The sequence below is a fragment of the Etheostoma cragini genome, chromosome 7 (genome assembly GCF_013103735.1).
Source record: "Etheostoma cragini isolate CJK2018 chromosome 7, CSU_Ecrag_1.0, whole genome shotgun sequence".
Taxonomy (NCBI): Eukaryota; Metazoa; Chordata; class Actinopteri; order Perciformes; family Percidae; genus Etheostoma; species Etheostoma cragini.
Window position 1 is genome coordinate 9,792,683 of NC_048413.1, and position 14,423 is coordinate 9,807,105.

The following is a 14,423-nucleotide window of genomic DNA, read 5'->3' on the forward strand; positions in this document are numbered from 1 at the left end:
AAAAATAACTTGTTTCCAATGGTGAAGTACAAGTAATATTTAATAGTTTTTTTTTTATATTTGTGTTGCAAGGTAACATTGAGAAATCTAGAAATGGTATGTCTGAAACTGTGAAATTGGCAGGATTCAAATAATGAAGTTTTTTTCATCTAAAAATCCATGTTTTTTATTTTATTTTATTGGTGAAGGGATACCTAACTCCAAAATCTTTTTTTTTTCAAATAATCCCTTTAGATGATGGTAACACACTATTTGCTACATGATAAAATAAATAACTGCAGCAAATTGTTTAATGTCACATAAGTATATGATTTGTAGGGTATGGGCAAAACAAACACACAAACAAACACATCCTGCACCTTGTGAATAACCACATGCTGTTTCTGTATTGACATCTTAGCTCTGTTTAAAATCTTAATTTAGGAGTAGCCTCTGTAAAAATGAAGAAACCCAAAGGTAGAAGATGCTCAGTTAGCAATCAGCGCAGGCAGTCAAGGCAGCATGAGGAGCCGGATGAGATGACCCTTACTTGTCCTCTTTTAGCACAGCAGGTCAATGAACCAACAGCAGAGTGCATCTCCTTTTCATTGATTGACCTGTCAGAGCACATCAATACACACAAGAACAGAATAAGCCCTGCTGTTACCCACTGCTCACAAATTAACTCACATGTACATCTCCCCAAAATACAATGAAACTGAGGGTAAAGGGAGACCTGGTCCTGCCCTCCCACCAGCCAGATTCCAGGGTTGACATTAGAAGTCAAGATGGATTCATTCAGGTAACACTCACAAAAATATTAGAATTGTCCCATGCTGAATTTTGATCTTGTGTTTAAAACATGTGGCTGGGTTTACAACTGACAGCAATCCATTGTTATTTTACCAGCTTTACAAGCTGAGTTTTGAAGGTCACCACTTTTCTTGCAAATTTCCTTAATATGTTGATCTGCTTTTTAATATCAGACATGACTGAAAGAGATCTTCTCTGATTTTAAAGTAATAGTCAGACATTTGGGGAGATATACTTATTTGTCTTGACAAGTTAGATGAGAAGAGAAGTACCACTTTGGTGTTTGTACAATAAATGAAGCTAAAGTATAACCTGGCTCTGTTGAAAGATAACAAGAAATCTAAATCTTACTGTAAAACATGTCTCGTTTGTTTAATCCACACCGAAAATCTAAGTCTATATCCCTCGTTTCCTCTGTTTAAGCTAAGCTAAGCTAACTGGCAGCTGACTTTTAGCCCATTTAAAAATGTGTTGTTTTTTTGTACATATTGAAGATATCGTGAGCTTTCTAATGTGCTGGTAGGCTGATTTGTTTATCTGTGGACAGAGCCAAGCTATGTGTTTCCCCATGTCTTCATACTAAGCTAGGTGTTTCCCTATGTTTCTATGCCAAAACTCAAACTATTCCTTTAACTTACAAAAACTACAACCACAGAAGAAAAGCTTCTCTCTTGCACTTGCAATCATTAAATACAGAAAGCATCACCGCAAATGAAATCTCTGTCTGGTTGCGTTTTATTTTGTCTACAGTGCTTCAGCTGGGATAAGGCAGACCTAGACAAAACTAACATGCACAAATGGCACTGTGCCTGTTGCCAGGAGAGGTGATATTGTCATGTAATGTAAGTGTGGGGGAGATTAAGTGCTGAATGTCCTCTCTTTTTGCATTTAGCCAAAACATCCCATGACGTTAATGTCACAGGCATCATCAGTAACTGCACTTTGTAAAAGCTTATTATATGTCTGCTGAATGAAATGGTCAGCATTAAGCAAACCCTAGACTCCATAAATGCACCAATTAATCTTTCCATTTTAGCAGAAAGACTGCATTTTGGAAAAACTATGTTGACCTAAGTAATAAATTCATTCCTCTGTGTTCTTGTTTAGCAAATAGGGCCAAAAATATTGGAAAAAAATAATTCACTCTTGAGAAGTGAATGTGTATTACTTTGCATATTTTAAAATGTTTTTGACTTAATGAATGCAAAGTGTGGTACTGTACTTGTATTATATACAATAAAACAACTTGCAACCCCCTCAAAATTACAAAATTACATTGTGTCTACAATACTTCAAGATTTTTTTTCTCCCAAAAAATTAAAAATGTGACCCCACAAAAAAACAACAGTCGCTGTTGCCCACACTGGGCTATCCTCCTGCTAGCGTTATCACATATGAGGCTGAAACCGGGCAAGTTTTAAATGTGCTTTTAGCCTCTTAACATATTTGAAATGACATTACAATCGCCCACCCATGTGAGGTGATTCCTTGCCAAGTGACCACAGTGAATCTGACTGCAGTAGAGGGGATGGGAATGCACATATGTTGTGTTAATTCGGCTCTGTTAAGTTTTGGTGAAGATGAGAATGTATCCAACTCGTGTGTGAGATAGATTTTATGGTTAAATCTACAAGAAATAGTTGGAGCTATTCAGGATTTTGCAAAGTTTGCCGTGATCACACTAAGCCTTACTGACAAGCCGTGCTGGTTTTTGCGTAGAGTATTTGAGCTAAGGTAATTACATTCCAATGATGCATAGTTCTTGAATTGTTGAGCACAAAAACACACACACACACACACACACACACACACACACACACACATTAAACGTCCTCAACATAATGTTCATGCCACAGACTGTTAATATACAGTCTATGGTTATTGCCCGTTGCTTCCGTGTGTAGACATCTGCCAGAGCCACTAGTTCCACATTCATACCTTCACATGATGATGAACCAGACACGATGAGTGATGTCAAAGATGCTGTTACACAAGAGAAATAATGGATTAAAAAATCATGGTGCACTTTATATCCTTTACTCAAGGCTTTGGTTAACTAATGATGTGTCTGAGATAAACATTATAACAGAAGAGAATACTTCTCATTCAATAAGAAAACAAAAGTCATAATCCAAATATTAAATTTCTGGAGAAGTTGGAAGAGGGGATTACATCTGAAACCTCAATTTTAGTATGTATAAATATAGACAAATATTTCATATGTTCCATTTCTTAATAATATTGAATTATGTTTTTATCTTACATTATAAACTGTACTTCAAAATGATGTGAACAAGCTATCAAGAGTATCAAGGGGGTGTGTACTTATTCTGAGATTTTTGATATAAGGTAAGCATATAACTAGGTATGGACGTATCTTCCCTGAGGGAGCTCTGTAGACACAGTCAGACCAGTCATCCATCTACCCAAACCATTTCCACATATTCTCCATCAGTGACTTTCATTTCCTCTATGATGGCCGGAAGGAATGGCCTTAGTCTGATTGGATATCTATCTAATGGCTGCTTTAGTGGACTGCCGGACCGCCTCTGGACCCAGACATAGCGAAATAGAGATGGCAGGGGCGGTCTGTGTTCTGACTCCTCTCCAAGTAATGCATTTATACTCCAAATGATCCAAAGTGTGCCACTCTGTGCAATAAGAATAAACAAATAGCCTTACCACATTGGCTTTATTGTCTTACATCAATGTTGATTTATTCACAGCCGTGTGGGCTATTGTATGCAGATTGCCTGATGCCCCCGCGGTGAACTCCTCATCTAATCCTGTCAGAGAGTAACTGCACTGCAGGGGGGGAGTGGGCTCTCACGCGAAATGAGAAAGGGTTCAAACAGTCAAGAGATCCAGAAAAACATGCAGGGAAACCCTCTTGAAAGTTTACAAAGGCCCTTCCACCGGTCAAATCCACAAAAGATATTTGATGCATACAGAGCTTCTATGGAATCACAGTTTGGATGGCAGCGGCAGGTAGGATAAGTGCTATCATATGATGAGAGTCATTTAAAAAACGGCGTAAAGGCATCTAAAAGCTGAGATTGGAAGTGATAATGTATCCTCCCAGGTCAGTAAGACCACGCCTCGGAGAGAACAGCTGCAGCTGACCACATTACGGATGGCGAGGGACAGAGATAAAGGAGTGAAGCTCTGGGCCCATAGTACTGCCTGAAATCAGATTTAGATTCCAATCTTACGTCCAAATCATATTATGCTCCACAGCTATTCACAGAGTAGCTATCTATCACTCACATACACACACACTGTCAACATGATCCGACCATCTGTCAGTACTTACCTTCACGATGCGGCCCTGATGGAGCTACTGCAAATTGCTTTAACATCCTCTCTGCTGCTTGCGTGCATGCTTTGGTCTAGAAAACAGATACAGAACTCTGTGTTGCATCAACACATTCAGCTATATTAACAAGCCAGAACAGCAGCAGTTTTTGAAATCTTCCAATTAAATCTTTTCATCAGAAATAAGCAAAAATTCAGTTAATTCATTTCCCAATGAACGTTTGCCAAGAAGTGGACTGACATGTTTTATTCATGAGATCTTAACACCACGGTAAACACTTTGTTTTCATGACTAAAATCTAAAATATGACACTTAAGATACAGTATTGGGAATAGTACAATAGGAAAAGTAGAATAAACAAGCTGAGGAAACCCCTGACAGAAAAAAAAATGTTCTTACTGTTTTGCCGGGTGTGAAATTTCTCACATTTAAATCCCCTTTGTACTTTTTTGCTCACTTCCAAATCTTCCATTTTCTACATTTCCACACACGATAGGATCTCAAGAGTGTACATTCTCCCATATGAGGGACTTAACTAATTGTGTTTCTATATTTCTTTGGCTTGTTTTATGTTACTACTAAGCTTTTTAAAATGAAATCTTATGATGGTTTGTGCAATCACTAGAGCTTCTAGGAGTGGAAGTTTCCAAGTTGGGAGTTTTAAGAGTGTTTTATCCAAAAGATATCTATTCCAAATCAATATTTTGCACAAACGAGACAAGCTGTGGACTACCAATCCTCTCTACTTCACCAGTTTCTCTCTCTCTTTCTGCTGAGGATGTACAGATCGAACCCTAGTTCACCTCATGCTGCTTTTATGACTGTTAAAGGTCAGCTGTTGATGATCGCACTGCGTGACCACATCATTGAGGAGAAGGATGACTTGAGATGCCTCTAAAATGAGACTTGATTTGCTCTCCATTTGGAAAACAAATTGGACACCTGCTCTTAATTTCATTATTTTTTCTCCTCAGGTAATCCTTTAACAGTGTGAAAATGTGTTTTCTCAATTGGTAGCTGGCAGCTTTCTGCCATTGGGGTGTTAGTGCATGAGTGAAGACAGGCAAATCTTAATGCACTTTGAATAAATGTTCTACATAAATGTTTATTATTATTATATAAACATGCATAATTTTTTGGGTCACTTGGGGACAGTAGAACATAAAAACTAAATTGACATGTCTCAAGTTTTCATAGCAAACACGTTGGCAAACAGTTTGCAACACATTGAAGCAAACATGCAGCAAAATTAGTTTGTGACCACCTAGTCTCGCATTGCTGCAGACCTTCCTCAGCGCTGCAGAGAAGGCAAGGCAGCTGCATCTTAATTGATATAGCACATTTCAGCAACAGGGAAATTCAAAGTGCTTCACATAAAAACAATTAAAAATAACTAAAAAACATAAAACGCAAGAATAAAAGTTACAAGGAACATTAAATGAATGAAAAAACATTTTAAGAAAGGCAACATAAAAAAGCTCCCTGCTGGAGCTGCTGCCCCCGCGACCCGATACCGGATAATCGGATGAAGACGGATGGATGGATAGATGAATAGATGGATGGATGGATGGATGGATGGAACATAAAAAGTTCTTCAGCCTTGATTTAAAAAAACTGAGAGTTGCAGCCGCTCTGCAGGTTTCTGGGAGTTTGTTCCAGATATGTGAAGCATAGAAATTGAACGCTGCTTCCCCCTGTTTGGTTCTGACTCTAGGGACAGAAAGCAGACCTGGCTCAGATGACCTGAGAGGTCTGGGGATCATATTGTAGTAGAAGATCAAAAATATATACTGGCCCAAAACCGTTTAGTAATTTATGAACTGCCAAGAGTATTTTGACATCACTTATTTTAGGCATAAGAAGCCAGAGTAAGGACTTCAGAACTGGAGAGATGTGATCCTCTGTTGGTCTTAGTGATGACTCGAGCAGCTGCGTTCTGAATCAACTGCAGCTGTTTGATTTTTTTAGGGATCCCGGTAAAGACATCGTTACAGTAGTCAAGTCTACTGAAGATGAAAGCATGGACAAGTTCACAAGAGGAAGGTCTGGCTAGTCCACACAGCATTCCGGGAAGGGAGAAAAACGTGCTCTGGTTTATTGGCATTTCTTTAAACCAATCACGGTTGTCTTGGGTGGCGCTAAACCCCAGACCAAAGAACAGTGCCTCTGCAAAAGAGCCTCGGGAAGAAACTTGTTTGGGTGGAACATGTGTTCGTTCAAAGGTTATTTAGCTGTGTGAGTTTACCATGCAGAGATCAGAGGAGCATTTGACCATAGTACTCAAAAAATCGAGTGATCTTTAAAAGGCCAACACAAAGAAAGTGTTTGATGGGTGAAATGAGGGACATCCGGTGCAATTTCAGCCAGCACCAGAAAAATACTGGAAATGAAACGTTGTTGATGTAGATTAGTGGCCACCTGACAAATATTGACACAAGACTCCTTCTAACTCTACTTTGTTCTCCACCAACTCTACTACGTTCACCAGTTAGATGCTAACTGTGTCTGACTGCATTTAGAGCTGGGCAGGTGAGCTATAGCTATCACTCCATAGAGCAGAGGGGCAGAGTCAATTCAAAATTCTCAGTGGGTTTGCGACAACTAACAACTGCTTTCACATTACAAACTGATCCACTGATTAAATACAAGTATTAATTATTGCAGCTTAAAGTTTTGTGATTGTCTTTTCTTTAGGGCTGCAACTAACAATTTTATTCACTGTCGATTAATCTGCAGATGGTTTTCTCGAATAATTTATGAGATGTTAGGTCCATAAAATGAAAGAAAAGAATATTGAAAAATGTTGATCAGTGTTTTCCAAAGTCCAACATGACATCATCACATGTCTTGTTCTGTCCACAACTCAAAAATATTCACATGCTGCGTAATGCTTTAAAATGTAACTCTTTTTGTCATCAGGACTAAGGTTGTCTAGAGCCTTGGCAAGAGACTTGAAAGTTCTTTTTCTTTTTCTCATTATTTTAGATAGTGGATGGACATTTTCACCCTCACACACTTATGTTTAAAACCCTCAGCAGGTCAGTTCTGAAGAGTGACTTTGAGGCAATTAACCTGTACAGCTTTCCTTTTGCAGCCACTTAACTTCTACCGTAGGAATGCTAAAACTTTATAAATGGCCAGTATTGACCAAGTCTTCTTTCTTGAACTCACTCTGCTTGAAAGACGATTCCACAGCCACTGTTCTCTCTCCACTTCACGTTTTTGGGCCAACATTGAGATGTTGCAGGGAGACTGCGAGGTCAAGCGATGCGGTTCAATTACTTCTCGAATGAAAACTCTCTCTAATCTTCATTTTTATAAAGAGAAACCACATTAGGCTTTCACTTACAGTAACATTAAAGACCTTTCTCTTAAAAGAAGTCCATGCAGCCAAGGGGATCGGCTACAGCAGACTGTGGCTGTAATTGATGGACACTTGGCATGCTATGTGCGCCTGGCCATTTGTATAATCCATAAAAAGAGATGTTGAGGTAATTATGTTTGTCATGATATATTGAAAGCAGGAATCGGCGAGCTAATCAGAATGCCTGACAACTGTAGCATACAGATGCTATCAAACCTCTTGTCCATGGCTATAAAATGAAAGTGGGTCATTTTAACAGGTAACAGCTGTTCATGGCTAATTTGTTCAATTATGCGCAGAGGATGCAGGCGGAGGTTGTTTCTCAGCCCTGAGGGACCTCCTCTCTCCTGTCCCTTCACATTGAGAATGAGCTGAGTAATGGAAATCTATATATCCAACGTATAAAGCACGGTGAAAATACAGAAAATAGCAGCAGGAACACTAGGGTCTGTTATGAAACAGGGTGTATCATGTGGTACTTTTATTTCACAGAGACCAAAGTAGATGCTAATCACTACAAACGTAATTATTTTTGGTGATCATTGGATTTCTAATAAATGATCAACTGTGACCAGAATTGTGAGAAAGCTGCATTACATGACATGTTGAAGAAACCACTGGATGACCATGCCTGTCTCACTGAGTGGAGTAATGTCATCCAATACACATGGGATGAAGGTGATCATTCAGATTTGTAACATTATTGTTAGCGATGAGAAGTTGTCTAGATTAAATCCATGAAGTTTCCTCTACAGCATGGGCTTCCACTGACCTTTTAGAGAAAAACGTGATTTGGGAACCTGCACAAGTCACTGCACAATTTCTTGTCCTGCAATTGCTAGCCTGAAAACCACTCCAACTAGTCAGTCATCTGTAAAAAAACAAAACAAAACAAAAACAGCTGTTTCCATCCTAGCATTCCCTGAATTTTTTTAATCTTTTGTCGAAAGAAAATCAGAGCACTGTGCTTTAATTTGTACATTTTTAGAGCTTTAAAACAACAATAACAAAAATTTGATCTGATAAGTGTTGTTGTTCATCTCACTTTCTTACCTTTCTCTGTTTTTCAAGAACACTTGGAGGAAAACTACCTACAAGCACAATGTCTTCTCTTTCTCTCTCTCACACACACACACACACACACACACACACACACACACACACACACACACACACACACACACACACACACACACACACACACACACACACACACACACACACACACCTAATCCTAATCCTAATCCTAAACCAACCTTTCAGATTTGACAGCTACGGTATGTTTTCTTCTGATTTATTAACTTGGAAATCAGATTGATTCAGTGAGATAGTGTATAAGCTTGACATCTATCAATTCAACTTGAGATGTAATCATACTTTCTTCTTTTTGTGAGGCAGTTTTTTTAATATGCAGTAACATTTTACTGTTGTACTTAGCAGTTGCTGGTTGTCTTTATTATATTCTTCCCATTGTAATATCATATCAATGGCCAGAACTCATTTAGTAGTCATTAACTAGACTTACATATTAAGTTCTATATTCAAGTGTCTGTTTAAGTTAAGTCCCACAGTTAGGATGGAGAGAACATTTCCTAGATTCAATTAATTATTCTGACATTTACAACTGAGAGAAACACGAATAGCAGGGCCAAAATCATGAGGAAAAAAGGGACAGATTTGCCATTCAAATCCGTGCATTTCAAAAAAAATACACCAATGTGTTTAAAACTGTATTCATCTGCCTTCGACTCTAATGAGCTGGGTTCAGTTCACTTCTTATTTAAAATGAACATTTTCTACTTAAACTTTTGTTAAAGCATCAGCATCTCTTTGTCTCTAAAAGTCCTTCCAGATCACGGTGCATGGTTTCAAAAGGTCAAAAGTGCATCTGAGAAGACGTTTTGCAATCAGGACCGCTGTTGGATGCTGCTGTGTCAAAAACAATGTCAATTTACAGTATCATAACATAGGAAGACTGCCATCTTCTCACCTATTCAAAAGATTAAGTATAAGGTTTACTTTCTAATCTATTCATTTATATGTATATGTTGTTAGATTATTGTTTATGTTGACTTTTTGTTTAAACTTAATGTTTTATTTAAAGGCCATAAAAACATTCCTCCCCTACACACCTTTCAACAACATCTCCCCGATTGATGGGAGCAAAGTGCAATATACGGAGCAGCTGAAAGATGTAATGCCAAAACCTCCAGTACGCCTCCTGAAATCCTCCAACAGAGTAATGTCAGAAAGGAAAAATTAACTCTGGCATATGACCTGAACAAATGTGGTAAACCACTTCTAATTTGGGTTTGGTGTATAATTTTGGATTATGTTCTGTAAAAATACTGCTGAGCAAAACACAGTGAGGGAAAGTGAAGAAAACATTGATGATGATGCAGCTTGATGGCAAAAACCTTGCTAATGCACACCGATACATGGTCTGTGTGAATTTTCCTAAATTGTTAGGCACTGGGTTGCTACGAACAACACTGGTTATTTCACACATCAGATTTTATTAGCCATGGCAGCAGTATGCCTCTAAGGAAGCCAGTGTTGGTCTGATATTTAGTGTGTCTGTCCATCCACCACTTTGGTCCCCACAAAAATATCTTTTTGTCTTTTTGAAAAAGACTTTTTCCTGACTTTCATGGTCCCCAGATGATGTTTCCCAATGATTTTGGTGGTCCCCTGAATTTTCCTCTTGCGCGTGCAGCAGCTTCATGGTTTTAAATCAAATTTCTCAACAATTGAATGCAGTGCCATAAAACGTGTTACACACGGTTATTTCCCCCCTCAGAAGGATAAATTGTAATTACTTGGATGATCCCCTGATTTCTAATGTAGCACCAATATCAGATCAAAATTCTGAAACCAAGTAAGTTCCATGACATCAGCCATAATCAATGATTTGAGAGATCCACTGTCAGCTGTGTTGAACTCTTCCTTAGGTCCTAACATTTATGTGTATGGTTAGACTATTAGTGCACATTTTCACGTGATAAAAAGGTCTAATTTGTCTTGTTGGCTCATTATCTTTTCATAGCAGGTAAGCAACGTTCACTTTGTTTTTGTTCACAAACAATAACCTATGTTTTAAAGTGCATACTTCCCAACATTTATGAAACTCATTTATACTCACCAGAGGGCTATATTAAAACCATATGAAAGATTATGCTAGTGGTTTCGGGGCTCAATAAAATGTCATTTGCCACGTTTTGGCGGGTTTAACTGCACTTCTAGAATACATCAAACTGTGTGAAATGTATTCACTTATCTTCATAGCTGTCACTCAAAGACATTATCCTGTGAACAGCAAGCAGCCTCTCATTATGCAAAATCAAACAAGACAGTGGAATTGAGTTTGGTGTCCCAGAGTAACATAAGCAAATATAGCCTGACAACTCATATTGGAGAAGACTTAGAAGCCTGCCTATGCCTGGAATTTAAGACAATGAAGACAACGGTTTGGGCAGCTTCAGGCATGAGATCCACCAGATCTGGAGTAATACGAGAAAGTGCTTTGGTGTGTCCCTTAAGGGAGATGTCCATCTGTCTGTGTGTGTGTGTGTGTGTTTTGTGTATAAGATCCTTAGAAACATTATAAAGCAAATGTGAATCATAAAATCACATAGCAGCTGGTCTCCTCAGAAACAATAGTAACATATTAATGTTCATGTCAAAAAACCTTACTGTTTAAATTAATAGGACTCCAATGTATTTTCAAAGTTCTAGCATACATTGATAAAAGATATACAATGTATGAGCCCAGGTCATCCAAACTGTAATGACAGAGTAGCCCAGAGGGGACATGTTCAGTCAGACGTGAATGTCTTTGGTTCTGAGACGGTGCGACAGTGCCCTCCTGTGGAGCCGCTTGGCTTGGCTCCTCAGGTGCAAACACGCCAGAGCTGCTTTCTCCTCTGACATGAGACCTGCCAAGTGTAATGATGAATCACAGGCAATTCTTTTAAACTGTGACCAGTCCCAACACAGAGAGATGTTGGCATGTGCTTGAAAGGCCACTAACAAAAACGATTTGGACAGCTGTGCAGTGGTGGAAGTAGAAAGTAAAGTGGCAATACCACAGTGTAGCAACACTGATCCAGGTTCAAGTCCTGCATTAAAGCTAAATATAAGTACAAGTATTAGTATTATGCAAAAGGGTGCATATTATGTTATTAAATTATAATTATTGAACCATTCATTAGTACATTAATTTAATGTTGCAGCTGGTAAAGGTGAAGCTGTTTTTTATCCTGTGAATTTCACCAAGGAATCAATTAAGTCTTATCAGTTTATTATTATTATTATTATTATTATTATTATTATTATCATTATTATTATTTATCGATAATACAACATTGTAATGTATTCATTGATTCAATGTTGTATTAATAATTTGGATTTGCAGTGACTAAAAGGTATCAAATAACTGTAGTGGAGGGAAAAGTACACCATACCATACCTCTGAATTGTAGAGGAATAGAAGTTTAGCATAAAATGCATAAAAAGCATACAATGGAAATACTCAAAGTATAAGTAATGCAAAAATTGTACTTACTGTATTTAGAGTTGGGTGAATGTTATTTACTTTCCAGCACTGCAGCTGTCATATAGAAGGAAAAGAGAAGGGATGGAAAAAGTACTAGAATATCTTACTCAAGTACAAGTTCTGTTACTTAAAAAACATTTCAAACAAGTACAAGTAAAATGACTTGTGTAAAAATGTACTGAGATAAAAGTACAAAATAGATGAGTTAAAATGTACTCTGGGTAAACGTTGCTGCGTTACATTTGGAGAAGAGAAAGGGGAGGTGGAGGGAGGGTAAAGAAAAAGTAATTAACATAATAAAGTGCATCTAAATGTAAACAGATGACACCATGGAGCCCAAATGCCCTATTCAACCATTTATCTTTTTTTTTTTATAGACAACACTTTGCAGCATGTGCACACAATTGATTACCAATTATAAATATACAACCCCCTTCTTCAGTGTAGCCCTGGAAGAAACCAATAAAGAGACAAAACTCGTCAAGAACAACGACAACGACAATTAAACCCAAATAGCTAACAATAAATAAGAAGAGCTGCGGACAGCACGGCGGGTGCAACAAGTATTGTTGAGCCATACAAATTTAACCTGACAGAAACAACCACAGAATGAAACATCACCAACACAGACAACACTAAAAATATAAAATTCCACAGCGGCTGCAGCCATAAACACACATATCATAGCAAAAAAAAAAAAAAAAGGGCAGCAGTTTTTTCACAGGGTGTTGTGCACACAGCACTCAACTACCTTGCCTGGCAATGATAACCTTCTCCTTCCAACCATCACAATAAGTGTGTTGTGTTGTACTTACCTGTCTAAAGGGCGTTTGGTGAGTCCTGTGCACTGCAAAGTCCTCTTCAATCTGTTCCAGGTTCAAAGTATTTGCTCAAAGCATAACACAACCAGTCCACTTATCCTCTCTGAAAACTTTGAGGGCAGTGGAAAAAAACATGTTGAGCTAAATGAGGCTCTGCAGTCAGGGATTATTGTCAAAAACAGCAGAAAAGCCTCACTGAAGATAGAAACAGAAATGACCACCATGTGCATCTTATCATTTAGCATGTTAGCACATGCACCTGTTGGTTACTCAACATGTTGTGTGTGTTTGATGTGGGTCCCGTACTGTAGCTCGCTGGCAGAGTGGAGCATTAAACCAGTGATAATTAATTAAGGTGGATGCTACCTCTTTCTTATGCTGGACCGCAGAAAAGCCGGTTCCTATAAACGTAAAAGTCTGTCCCTGACTCACAGCGCTAATGAATGGTGGAATGTTGGAGTTTCTCCATTCACTGTTGCCCTTACAAAATGAATATAACACCAAGGGGCTCAAAAGGCCGTTGTAATGTGCAGTAGATCACCTTAAAATATTCCATATCCATAAAATGTCACAGCAGCAAGTGAATAATGACAGTGGAATTCGGTAACTGTTGTACCATGAACAGCTTCATCTACTCAATCCCAGAACTCATAAATATTATTTTTATTGCCTATGACAGGCTGAGCCATTTTTGTGAACATGATAAGACAAAGGACCCAATGATTTAAGCCCATTTTGTCATCAAGGTATAAAGTCAAGAGGCATCGAATTTATAATGATGAAAGAGCACTCGTAGCAGCAAAAAAATGAGACGTTTGGCTCATACTGTGAAATGTATTTCATATGAAAAATGGCCGCTGTAAGTCCACAATATTTTGTTCTTATTCACTGTTGGAGATTTTACCCCTCAATCATATGACAGGTTGGCATATTTGTTATGGGGTTAGTGGTTATGAGGAATTTTGCCTTTAAAACTCACAAATAGTCAGTGTACTGTTTACTGCAATAAACTTATTCTTCTAGAAGCCTAATGTGGTACACTTTCTGTAAAATCAGATATTTCATCATTAATCAGTTTCTGTTAGTCTCTTCTGTAACTGTAATGAAATAAAATTAATGTAATGTTTTATTGTTATTAATTATGCTGTATAACACCACACTCACTTAGACTGTCTCCTGTGTGACACTTTAATTAAGTAGAAAAATTGAGACACACACTGACCTGTTTAGAGGACAGTAAACGTAAACAGCAAACGCAAAAGGAGATGGTGTTTTAGGTGCTGTTCACAAAATAAGATGTCAGGACGACTAACTGCTTTAAGTACAGATACAAACAAATATGTGTACATGAAGGGTTGCATTTTGACAATTTGTACAGCCACTGAAGACTTGACAGTCTTTTATAACAAAACATTTCAGTTTTTCTGGGAGGATATTTTGGTCTGGGAAATGATTCTTAAAGGATTTCATGTCAAAAGGACATTATGCACAAAATCATTTTAGCAACAGAAAATGTAATTTTTTATTAGAGCACTCAAGATAGTGAATAATGGAACACTTAATTATCAAGTTCCA

General features: G+C 38.0%; 1 long non-coding RNA gene across 1 annotated transcript in view; it reads left to right on the forward strand.

Moving 5' to 3' along the window:
• LOC117947850 overlaps window positions 1–14,423 on the forward strand; it is a 20,924-nt gene continuing 6,501 nt past the window's right edge. The window contains exon 1 of the long non-coding RNA XR_004657337.1: window positions 1–11. This is a non-coding gene — a long non-coding RNA (uncharacterized LOC117947850). The remainder of the gene's footprint in view (window positions 12–14,423) is intronic.